Source organism: Solanum pennellii, chromosome 7 (assembly GCF_001406875.1).
Source record: "Solanum pennellii chromosome 7, SPENNV200".
In the NCBI taxonomy this organism is placed as follows: Eukaryota; Viridiplantae; Streptophyta; class Magnoliopsida; order Solanales; family Solanaceae; genus Solanum; species Solanum pennellii.
In genome coordinates, this window is record NC_028643.1 from 21,462,503 (window position 1) to 21,474,545 (window position 12,043).

Sequence of the window (12,043 nt, forward strand, 5' to 3'; positions counted from 1 at the left end):
TTGGCCATCCGTTAAAAAGACTTCTAAACGAAAGAATTATTAATACATGCAAGACACTAATCTGGAATTGTTATTTTAGTTAGATTTTACCTCATTATTCACCCATGGTTCCCAAAACCCTAGTTATGGATAGTTACCCATAGTCATAATCACAATATTCATATATTTATTATAAGAATTCATGCACTTACTTTGATGAGAAAGAACAAAATCCAGAAATTCACTCGATTAATCAACAAAATGACCAACAATCAATTCCAGAAAAAGTGTAACAATTGCTGAAATTAATCCTTCAATACTTGAACAAGAGAACTAAAGATTCTCCAAAAGTCTAACAATCGAAACGTCTAATATCAAAGAGTCTACCAACAAAGAGTATCACTAACACAGAGTCTAACTAAAAAAGAGTTTAACAACAAAGAGTCTAACCCCAAAAATGAGGTTTTTTGAACTATTTATAATAAAACCAAAACCTAATAAAAAAAGGATTCTGATTACTGAAAATCTGTCAAAACGCGGCTGGGTCGACGGATCTCATGACGGACCGTCGTGGTCACAACGGGCCGTCATGGCCTCCGTCGTCCCATACTTTACAAATTCTTCTGCTGCTCTCTTCATTACCCTCGACGAACAGGTATGACGGACCGTTCCAAGCACGACGGTCGTCGACGGTCTTCGTTCCATAATACTTAAACTTCTTGGAATTTGGATACTGGGAATACTCTCTAATCATTGCGACGAACCAGCAAGACGGGCCGTCACAAGCTCCGTAGGTGGTCTCTTTTGTATTTCTCGTTCAAAACATTCCGCGTTCATCTTTGTACAAATTTGCTGTAAAAAAATGAAACTTACATAAAAATCAATACAAAAAGGCTTTTGTACACACACTAAATTTATGGAAAAAACTTTAAAAATTCCGCGAAACCACGGTATATCAACACCCTCAACTTAAATTCGTTGTTTGTCCTCAAGCGACGCACTATGACTCACTACAAAATCTTTGTACAATAATATCCATATTTTAGCTTTCACAATCATTTGGCTATCAATCCCGATCAATCTCATCATGTTTATGCATGTTATCACTATTAGGCTTGAATTATGTGGAATCAGACCACGACACAGACTCACCACGCACTGACACCTATCCTCTTCAATTTCTCACTGAGGTGCTTATATTTCCGGTATTGCAACTAGTGTCCTCACTTCAAAATAATATTCTCATTTTCACACAATGATTTCAGTTTGAGTATAAGGATTACTTTTTAACACTCACTCTAAGAACAAATTCACAACTCATTATACATATTGACATAAGCTTGCCCTTATTTTCACTGCTTTAAGTTTGCCATACAACTCTTAGGATAATGATAGGACTTTATTAGCTTGTAACGTAGGCTCAGGGTCAGGTAGGGTATATTTAGGTATACTTTAGTGACTTTTTTCCCTTCTTGGCATATCGGCTAAACGTACCACTTTTTATTGTTTTATTTCGCCCAATCTCTCAGATTCTTTCATCTTGCTATTTTCCCTTCTTTCTTCATTTGTGTAAGTGACTCTTTTTATTTTCTTGCTTGTATTTATTATATATATATATATATATATATATTTCTTTATTTATTTATTTATTTTTTTATTTCACTTTTCTTTCAACTGGTGCTTGAGTCACTTTACTTTTGTTCTTTCTCTCTCTTTGTTCTTTCAACCCCACTTTCTAGAGCATTCCTCATAATAGCGACCCTCAAATCATGGATTTGCCATGAGTCAAAGTACAGAATACCCAAAGTTGGGTCAGAGCCACAAAAATGTTGTTTACTGCATTAGCCACCCTCAACTTATGTTTTTGGCATAAGCTGAGGTGCACATGTCCAAGGAGGGACCAGGGCCAACAAATTATTCCAGAAAAGATCAGTTGGGGTGAAAAAAAAGGTCTATTTTAAGCTCAATTTGGATCAAAGAGGGATTAATTTTATTCGTTTTTTTATTTAGGCTAAAAATTGGGTATACTAACAAGGGCTTATGATCCTTTCCTAATTGTCTATTACAACTTACTTCTAGCAGGACTAACCAGGCAAGTTCTAGCTTAGTACAAATAGTGGACTATTCAAATTTTCCTCACACTCACTTGACATTTCATTACTCTACCAGATTATCAGACACCTAGTTCGAGTCTTAGACTTAGGGTCATGCAGTGGTGTATCTCTATATCATGCTTAGAGACACACATTTATCAATTACTGTGCCTAGCCATGCGTCATTTTCATTACATCAGAATATCATTTTTGTTTTAGCCATCATGCTTCAGAGTAATACTATGTACACAAGATATAGACATGCCTCTTCAACAATAAAACTAATCAGTCTCTTGGGGAAAAAGAACACAGGCAAGAAAACCCCTAAAGAGGATCATTACTTGGGCTACTCAGACTTCACCCTAGCACTCACTTTCTATTCACCCCACCCCCAACAAAAATATATGGAATTATCCCCAATGCATAAAAAAAACTGAAATACGAGAGTGGTAGGTGAAGCAAACCTAGGGCGCAAAGCGCCGACAATCAGCAAGCTGGACACCCTATGTAGTGTCCTATGTAGTATGGACACCCTTAGTGGTGTCCTCATAAGCAACAACACTATCAGTAAAGCCTCCCGCTGTCTCCACATCTATGGAGCTAGATGCCCCAGCAACTGACTTTTCAGCCCTGATCCGACGCGCCTCCTCATCAGCAAGCGAAGCTCTCCTCGCAGTCTCCATCTCACGACACTCCTTCTTCCGTGATCTAGCCTCATCATCCTCTCGACCCTTGCGCCTCTTGGCATGCTCTCGAGAGGGAGGTGGTGGAATCTCAGAAGTGGCGAATAAGGAAGCCATCACTGTGTCCTCAGCAGGCTCTGAAGAAGGGGCTTCAGACTCAGGCACCCTAGCCTCTAGGATCATATCAATATCCGCTCGAAGACTCTCAACCGCAGCTTGAAGGGTCAACACGTCCACCTGAGGGGCTGGCCGGGCTAGCACCCGCAACTCAAAAGCGTCCAAGCGCTGATGAACCTCAGCGATCTTCCGCTCTGTGTGCTGGACCATTTTATGCTCCAAGCGCTCCTCCGCCTCAGCAATAGACCTCTGCATCCAAGGCTGGATGTGATGCAGAAGTGTGGCCATTTGAGCCTCTAGTTTCTGGACCCTAGCAAGACGGACCAGAGCGGAGAAAGGGGCTGAGCGAGAGGAGCTAGGGGCAGTGCTACTACCCAAGATAGACTCGACCGGGGTAGTTGTTTTGAAAGCAGCCTGCGTAGCCGTTCGAGCATGTGCTACCATATCAGCCAAATTTTCACCAAGTGGAGGCAACTATGGACGGGGCCCTCTGCGTGGAGCCAACTCATTGGCCTCATCCCTGATGAGGCCGATATCAACAGTGCCCAGCGGAGTCTTGAGCTGATCAATGTGCCAGATGGGCACACCTGCGGACCTGCATAAGGAAAATATCATGCACGGAAAAGGATAAGTAGTTGTGACCTTAAAAGCCCTCTCGTGCATGACCGCCTGTAGAAGCCAAGCAATGTCCACCTCAAACTCGGCTATCATCGCCATCATCAGAACTGCGTGATTCCATGTGACTATATTTTCAGCAGTCGTGGGGGAAACCAGTGGCGGACAATCAACCATAAGAACTTAGCCGTGAAGGTCAAGTTACCCTTCTTGATGGCTCTTTTCGGCTCCGTTACCCAGTCGGCACCCTCTCCATCAATAGACATGTGCAGGGCCATCCACCTCTTGTTGGTCTCTCTCAGGATGACTCACGCAAGAATTGACCATCTTTTACAATTTGCCACCGGTAGTCGAACTCGGCAGTGAGAGGGGTCCTTTTGGCATCAACATCCTCTCCGTATAGATACCGACGGATGGCGGGCAGGGAGATGTCGACCTGTATGCCGCGTACTCGAACGTTCTCAAGTGGGGCCTGTTTGGCGGGGACAACCCGCCTATCTATCTGTGATCGGGTAGCCACGTAAGAGGTGTAAAAATCTCAGGCCAACTCCTCACTATAGAAGCCTAAAGAATGAGCTGTCCACTCCAGCCGGTGTCTGGTGAAGAGATTGTGGATCTCTGGCATGGTGGGGAGACTTCCCGTAAGGACCCGCCTCTCCAGTGTAAGGGTCTGTGTCATGACGCCTTTATCATTTAGAAACTTGGCGTCTGGATACACTTGGTATTGCCCGTCAACACACCACCGGTTGGGCTGGTCGGCAACTGGGGTGAGAGCACCAGTCGGTGAGCCTGGAGTGGAATCAGGACTGTCAGCCTCATCAGACGAGGCAGACTGTGCAACAGTGGTGGGTGTAGGGACTTCTGCGGACCCGGAGGCTTCCTCCGACCACGAAACTCCTAAGGAACCAGACGCTTCTTCTTCATATGTATCTGACCCAGAAGGTGTGCCGGTCAGTGTGAGCTTCTCATCAGACTAGGAGGCAATGACTATGCCGGACGCCACCTTTTTGGGCGTAGCTCTGGTTGCACGTGCAACTCGTGATAGAGTGGCAGTGCCAGGGTGCACGTACTCGGGATCATGCTCATCATCAGAGCCTATAACCAGTCGGGCAGACGGGGCGGGCGACAGACCTTGAACGCCCACGTGCGTAAACTCGATCTTGATTTGGTGCCATTAGAAATAGTACCTGTAAAGAATCAATATTAGTACTAGAAGGAGCAAAGAATACAAGCAAAAACAACACAAAATAAATATAAGACAAAGCTGTAATGACCTATCTGGAGTAACAGTGAAGCACGACGGACAAGGTAACGACTCATCGTGAGTATGAAGGATCGTCATGGGGTCCGTCATGTCTTACTTAAACTATATTTATGTGGAGTCCCCTGAAGGAAAGTCTCTGACAGTTATGACGAATAAGCGGTACGGATCATCGTGATAATTACGGTCCATCGTGGATGTCCATCGTAGGGCACTTAGAAAAAGTATGGAGACCCTTAGGAGAGCGTTCTCTGGCCGTCATGATGGTTGTGCAGGACGGACCATCGTTGGTATGACGGTACTTCGTAGATGTCCGTCAGAGGACACTTGGAAAAAAAATAGAGACCGGTAGGACAAGGGTCTCGGACAATCATGACGGTTGTGCATGACGGACCTTCATGTTAATGACGGTTCGTCTTAGATGTACGTTAGAGGACACTCAGGAAAAGTTGGAGACCATTAGGAATAGGATCTGTGACAACCAAAATGGTTGTGCCGGACGGACCGTCGTGGGAACGACGGTTCGTCGCATATGTCCGTTGGTGGACACTTAGAGAAAACGAACAGTGGGGTGTTGGAACAGACCCTATGAAGGTCCGTCGTGGGTACGTCGGTCCGTCATCGGGGTCTCGTTCTGTTATTCAGTGACAGAAGTGAGGATGCCACAATCATCCCTTGTGACTCAAATGGAATACTTAGTGTTATCCTACATTATTCTAACCCAAGTACGTAGCAAACTAGCAATGCTAAAGCACCTATTTCTCGGGTTTTAACAAGGCAATTCGAGGATTCTCAACCTAGGTCAGACAAAATTGGATCAAAAAATGAAGACCCACCAAAAAGAAATAGGCTAATACTAATTAAAAAACAAAAATGCAATGTAAATGGGTAGAGATCAGAGACACATACATGAGAAGAGGAGAAAAACTAGCAAGTGAGGCACTTGGTTATCAAGAGTAGAAGTAAAGTAGCAGACTCCAACCAGTAAAAAGGAGATTTCCAGAATTGAGGATTTTGGAGAAGTGATCAGTTTATAGAGAAGAGAGGTAGGAAGTTTGAAGTTTTAAAGTGAGGGAAATGGGAGAAAGAGGGAAGGAAATGGTTGAAATGAAGGGGTGGGGTTTTTTAAATGTTGACATTTTTAAATACCCCAACCGGGTCGGGTCGGGTATGCTGGTTAATGACGCAACGAGTCCCCGACGACGGTCCATCGCAGATGCGACGGTCCGTCATGGGTTCCTTCGAATGTGCCCTAATTTTTAAAATAAATGAAATACATACCTGGCACGACGAATTCATGCGACGGTCCGTCGCATGCGCGACGGTCCGTCGATGTATCCGTCAGTTACTGTTGCAGAGTGATTTTCTGCAGAATTTCCAGGCGATGTGCCTGCAAATTTAAAACCCATTAGTAGAAAATGCTACCATTACTAGAAAGAGAACTATAAGTATTGGGTTGCCTCCCAACCAGCGCCTGATTTAACATCGCGGCACGACTGAATACACTTGATTACTCAGACTTCATCAAGAAGATATTCCTTGATCACTTCATTCGCTGATTCAGCATGCCCAAAATAGATTTTTATTCGTTTTCCATTTACCTTAAACCGCACACCCTCCTTGTTTTCCAACTCAACTTCTCCATGAGGCAATAGTTGGATAACTATGTAAGGGCCAGTCCATTTGGACTTGAGCTTGCCCGGAAACAAGTGTGACCTAGAATTGTATAAAAGTACCAAATCCCCAACCATAAACTCTTATTTTTCAATTTTTAGGTCATGGTACTTTTTCATCTTTTCTTTGTAGGATATAGCAGATACCGATTGGAGCTCACCACTCTGCCTCATGGACCTATAAATGTTCAACGTCGCTTCTTCATTGTTTAACCGAAATTTCATCGGCCCCTTTTCCATATCAACTAAGTCTCTACCCATAGCAAGGAATGACCTCCCAAGAATAATAGACACTTCATAATCGAATTCACAATCAAGAATAACAAAATATACTGGAAATATGAACGACTCCACTTTCACTAGAACATCATGGAGTATCCCTATAGGCCTTTTTACTGTTTGATCGGCCATAAGTAGCCGCATCACAGTGGGCTTTGGATCACCCAAACCCAACTTCTTGTAAATCGAGAGGGGCATGAGATTTATGCTTGCCCTCAAATCACATAATGCTTTCGCAAAATGTAATGACCCTACTGTACAAGGAATAGTGAACGCACCCGGATCTTCTTTATTTTGTACTAGAGATCTTGTAGCAATAGCGCTACAATGCTGCATTCGATCATCATCTTTAAAAGTGACCAATCATTTCTTTGTAACCAGATCTTTCATAAACTTGGCATAACCGGGCATTTGTTCTAGAGCTTCTACCAAAGGGACATTGATAGAAAGCTTCTTCAACATTGTTATAAAATTCCGATATTTACCATCCTCAGTCTTTTTCACTAATCTTTGAGGAAAGGGGTTGGTGGTCTAGGCATGAGAGTTACCTTTGTAGGCACTTCAGCATCTTTTCTAGTGTTATCTTCTACTTCACCACTAACCTCTACCACTTTATCATCATCTTCTATCACCTTTTCCTCATTAGACGGCATAGGTGGGTCAATGGTTTGCTTACCACCCTGAGTAGTGATTGCCATACAGTGTCCATCATTTTTTGGATTTTGGACAGTGTTGCTAGGAAGAGTGCCCGATTTCCGTGTGTTCACAGTCACAGATAATTGGGCCATTTGCAACAGAAGCTGCTTAATCGATATTGCATGTGTATCGACTTTCTGCCCAATACCCGCTAAATCACTCCTTAACTCTTTAATGTGCTCATTATTAGCATCGAACCTCCTCATCATTTTGTGCAACATATCCTCAACTCGCGCCATACTCTCTCCACCATCCCTTGAAGTAACTTCACGATTTTGAGGAGGGACATAGGGCCCATTTGTATCATTTTTGTTACCATAGATTCCCCTGTTGAAGTTTTTGTCGCGGTTGTAGTTTCCATCTTGGACATAATGACCCTCAAAGTTATAGTTACCACAGATCCGACATTGGTTTCCTTGACCTGGGCGACAATTCTCCTGATTTGATAGCATTCTTTTTGGTGGTGGTGGTTTAGACAAGTAGTTAACTGCATTTATCTTTTCTGCACCCCCAGTGAGATGTTTTAATACCAACCCAAGCTCAGTTCTCATCTGAGCCATCTTTTCACGAATCTCATCTGTGGCTGGGTTGTGTGTGGATTGCACTGCGAAGGTACTTCTTCCAGTATCTGACTTCCTAGTACTCCAAGTTTTATTATTCCGAGAAATTTTTTCTAACTTTTTGGCAATCAAGGCATAAGGACACTCACCATAAGAACCACTCACTATAGTATCCAATACTGCTTTATTATTATCATCCTCTCCCCGATAGAAGTATTCCTTCAGTGACTCATCATCTATGCGGTGATTGGGGACACTTCTCAAAAACGAAGTTAATCTATCCCAAGAACTGCTAACTGACTCTCCTGGTAGTGCCACAAAGTTGTTCACTTTGTCTTTGTGATTTAGTTTCTTGGAGACCGGGTAGTAACGTGCTAAGAAAACGTCCCTTAGTTGGTTCCAAGTGAAAATTGAGTTGTAAGGGAGCTAAGTGAACCAAATAGCAGCCTCTCCCGTCAGTGAGAGAGGAAATACTCTTAGCCCTATTACATCCAAATCCAAATCAGGCCTCCCTACACAACTTTTACACACTGCCCTTACCTTAGCTATATGGCATGTGGGTTCTCAGAAGGCAGCCCTGAAAACAAACCTCTAGCAGTGAGCATTTGCATCAGACTACTAGTTACACCAAAGGTGTGTCCTTGTGGTAGAGGGGGAAAGACAAGTGGCCTATCAGAGTCTGCAATATTATCATAGCCTCTGTAGTATTCTTGAGGACGTGGAGCGGGATTTTGTCCCCTTTGTTGATTTTTACCCGGATCATCAAGTAATAACTGACCATGAACTTCAATAGGAGCTGGGATGTTCTTGTTTGGATCATCATCATTAATACCCAAGTTTTGATTCATATTGCGTAGTGTACGCTCTAATTCGTGATCGTAGGAAAACAAGGGTTCTCTTCCTCTCCGTGTATTTGGCATACAAGGAAGATAGTTCTGCAAGAATAAAAAACAATAAAAAAATAAAATTAAGAAAATATCGACTAAACTTTAGTAATAAGTTTAAGTTAATCTAAAATATACTTTCCCCGGCAGCGGCGCCAAAATTTGATACTCTCAAACTTACTTCTCAAAGAAGAAGTAAAGCGGTCGTATCAAGTAAAAAACCCAACTAATGAGGTTGGGATCGTTCCCACGAGGAAAATAGTTCAGACTTAACTTTAATCTATTATTACTATTATTTAGTCAATTATTACCTTAGAAAACAACAGACAATAAAAGGGGGTGGGGGTTATTTCTAAATTAATGAAAATAACTAATTAAATTAAAGTAAACAACTAACAGATTCAAATATTGGAGTTTAATCAATTAATAAAAGTAACTAGGGTTTAAGTGTTCCCCACAGGTTCCTAACTTAATAATTCAAACTATAACAATTCTTTCCTGGTATCTTGCATGCAAAGTGATAAGTTATGTATTTGTAAATCCTTGGTCCGACATCTAGAAAATTTCACTCCGCACCTTGGTCCGGCTACGTGTGTTGCTATACTAACCCTTACCTTTACCTCATATTAAGCATTGCATTCGATATTTGACTAAGTTATTACCTTGTACCAATCGACACTAGCCTATTAGATAGTATACACTAAATCTATGTTGATAATTCTTTTCCTATTATCTACCTCCTTGGTCCGGCAAGTAGCATTAAGGTGAGTTCTAACGTTGGCCATCCGTTAAAAAGACTTCTAAACGAAAAAATTATTAATACATGCAAGACACTAATCTGGAATTGTTATTTTAGTTAGATTTTACCTCAGTATTCACCCATGGTTCCCACAACCCTAGTTATGGATAGTTACCCATAGTCATAATCACAATATTCATATATTTAATATAAGAATTCATGCACTTACTTTGATGAGAAAGAACACAATCCAGAAATTCACTTTATTAATCAACAAAATCACCAACAATCAATTCCAGAAAAAGTGTAACAATTGCTGAAATTAATCCTTCAATACTTGAACAAGAGAACTAAAGATTCTCCAAAAGTCTAACAATCAAAACGTCTAATATCAAAGAGTCTACTAACAAAGAGTCTAACTAACAAAGAGTCTAACAACAAAGAGTCTAACCCCAAAAATGAGGTTTTTCGAACTATTTAGAATAAAAACAAAACCTAATAAAAAAAGGATTCTGATTACTGAAAATCTGTCAAAATGCGGCTGGGTCGACGGATCTCGTGACGGACCGTCGTGGTCACAACGGGCCGTCATGGCCTCCGTCGTCCCATACTTTACAAATTCTTCTGCTGCTCTCTTCATTACCCTCGACGAGCAGGTATGACGGACCGTTCCAAGCACGACGGTCGTCGACAATCTCCGTTCCATAATACTTAAACTTCTTTGAATTTTGATACTGGACTACTTTCTGATCATTGCGACGAACCATCAAGACGGACCGTCACAAGCTCCGTAGGTGGTCTCTTCTGTATTTCACGCTCAAAACTTTCTGCGTTCATCTTTGGACAGATTTCCTGCAAATAAAGAGAAACTTACATAAAAATCAATACAAAAAGGTTTTTGGACACACACTAAATTTAAGGAAAAAACATTAAAAATTCTGTGAAACCACGGTATATCAACACTCTCAACTTAAATTCGTTGTATGTCCTCAAGCGACGCACTATGACTCACTACAAAATCTTTGTACAATAATATCCATATTTTAGCTTTCACAATCATTTGGATATCAATCCCGATCAATCTCATCATGTTTATGCATGTTATCACTATTAGGCTTGAATTATGTGGAATCAAACCATGACACAGACTCACCACGCACTGACACCTATCCTTTTCAATTTCGCACTGAGGTGCTTATATTTCCGGTATTGCAACTAGTGTCCTCACTTCAAAACAACATTCTCATTTTTCACACAACGATTCAGTTTGAGTATAAGGATTACTTTTTAACACTCACTCTTAGAACAAATTCACAGCTCATTCTTACATATTCCCATAAGCTTGCCCTTATTTTCACTGCTTTAAGTTCGCCATACAACTCTTAGGATAATGATAGGACTTTCTTAGCTTGTAACATAGGCTCATGGTCAGGTAGGGTATATTTAGGTATACTTTAGTGACTTTTTGCCCTCCTTGACATATCGGCTAAACATACCACTTTTTATGCCCTCCTTGACATATCGGCTAAACATACCCTAAATTCTCGTCTAGTTTATGAGTATCCAACACATCTCTGATTTTTTTAAAATTAAGAGTCTCATGCTCCTACAACAGTTTAAAACAACTTATTTGACATAAGACTGATCGAGATTGTATATTAAGTTTAGTTAGTCGAGTAAAAAAATATTTGAAGATAATAAATAATTTGAAAACGAATGTTCAGAACAAATACACTATGTCATACAAACCCCAAGGATATGATTTAGTTTGGGAAGCCATCAGGTAATTGGAATTGATGTTATTACTAGGATAATAATTATCAGCCTACTAATTACACAACCTAGCAATTACGGTAACTTATTTGTTCGAAATAGTGTAATTATATGTTTACTCTATGGTTGCACAAGCATAATCACAAGGTTATATTAAATTAAGAATGCAAATTAATTATTCAGAATTAAAAATTTATATTAGACAAATAAGGAGCTTTATAAATGATATTAGATTGAATATTTATGATGTATATTGTCTTGTGAAAATAAATAAAATTGTAAATTGTTGTTAACTAAAATTATAAAAATAATTCATATATATTTTCAATTTGGTGAATTTTAGTTAAATTAATCATAAACACTAAATGTACAAAATTTCTATGAACATTATGAAATGCATGTTTGACAAAAAGATTAGTATTATAAATATTTTGTCATAAAATTATAAAATATTTGACAAAAAGATAATCTATCGAGTCTAACTTAAAAGAAACAGTTTGCAATGTAAATTATCTACTCAACAATTCTAAAATAAATGAAGTGAAAATATAATATCAGTTCTAAGTTCAAAACATAAAATTAAACATAAAACTCTTACGCCAAATTTTAACACAACATATACAAATATGATTTATTTCAAAAAAGGAAAATGTAAGTACATAACCCTATTCAACAAAGAATTCTACTTTAA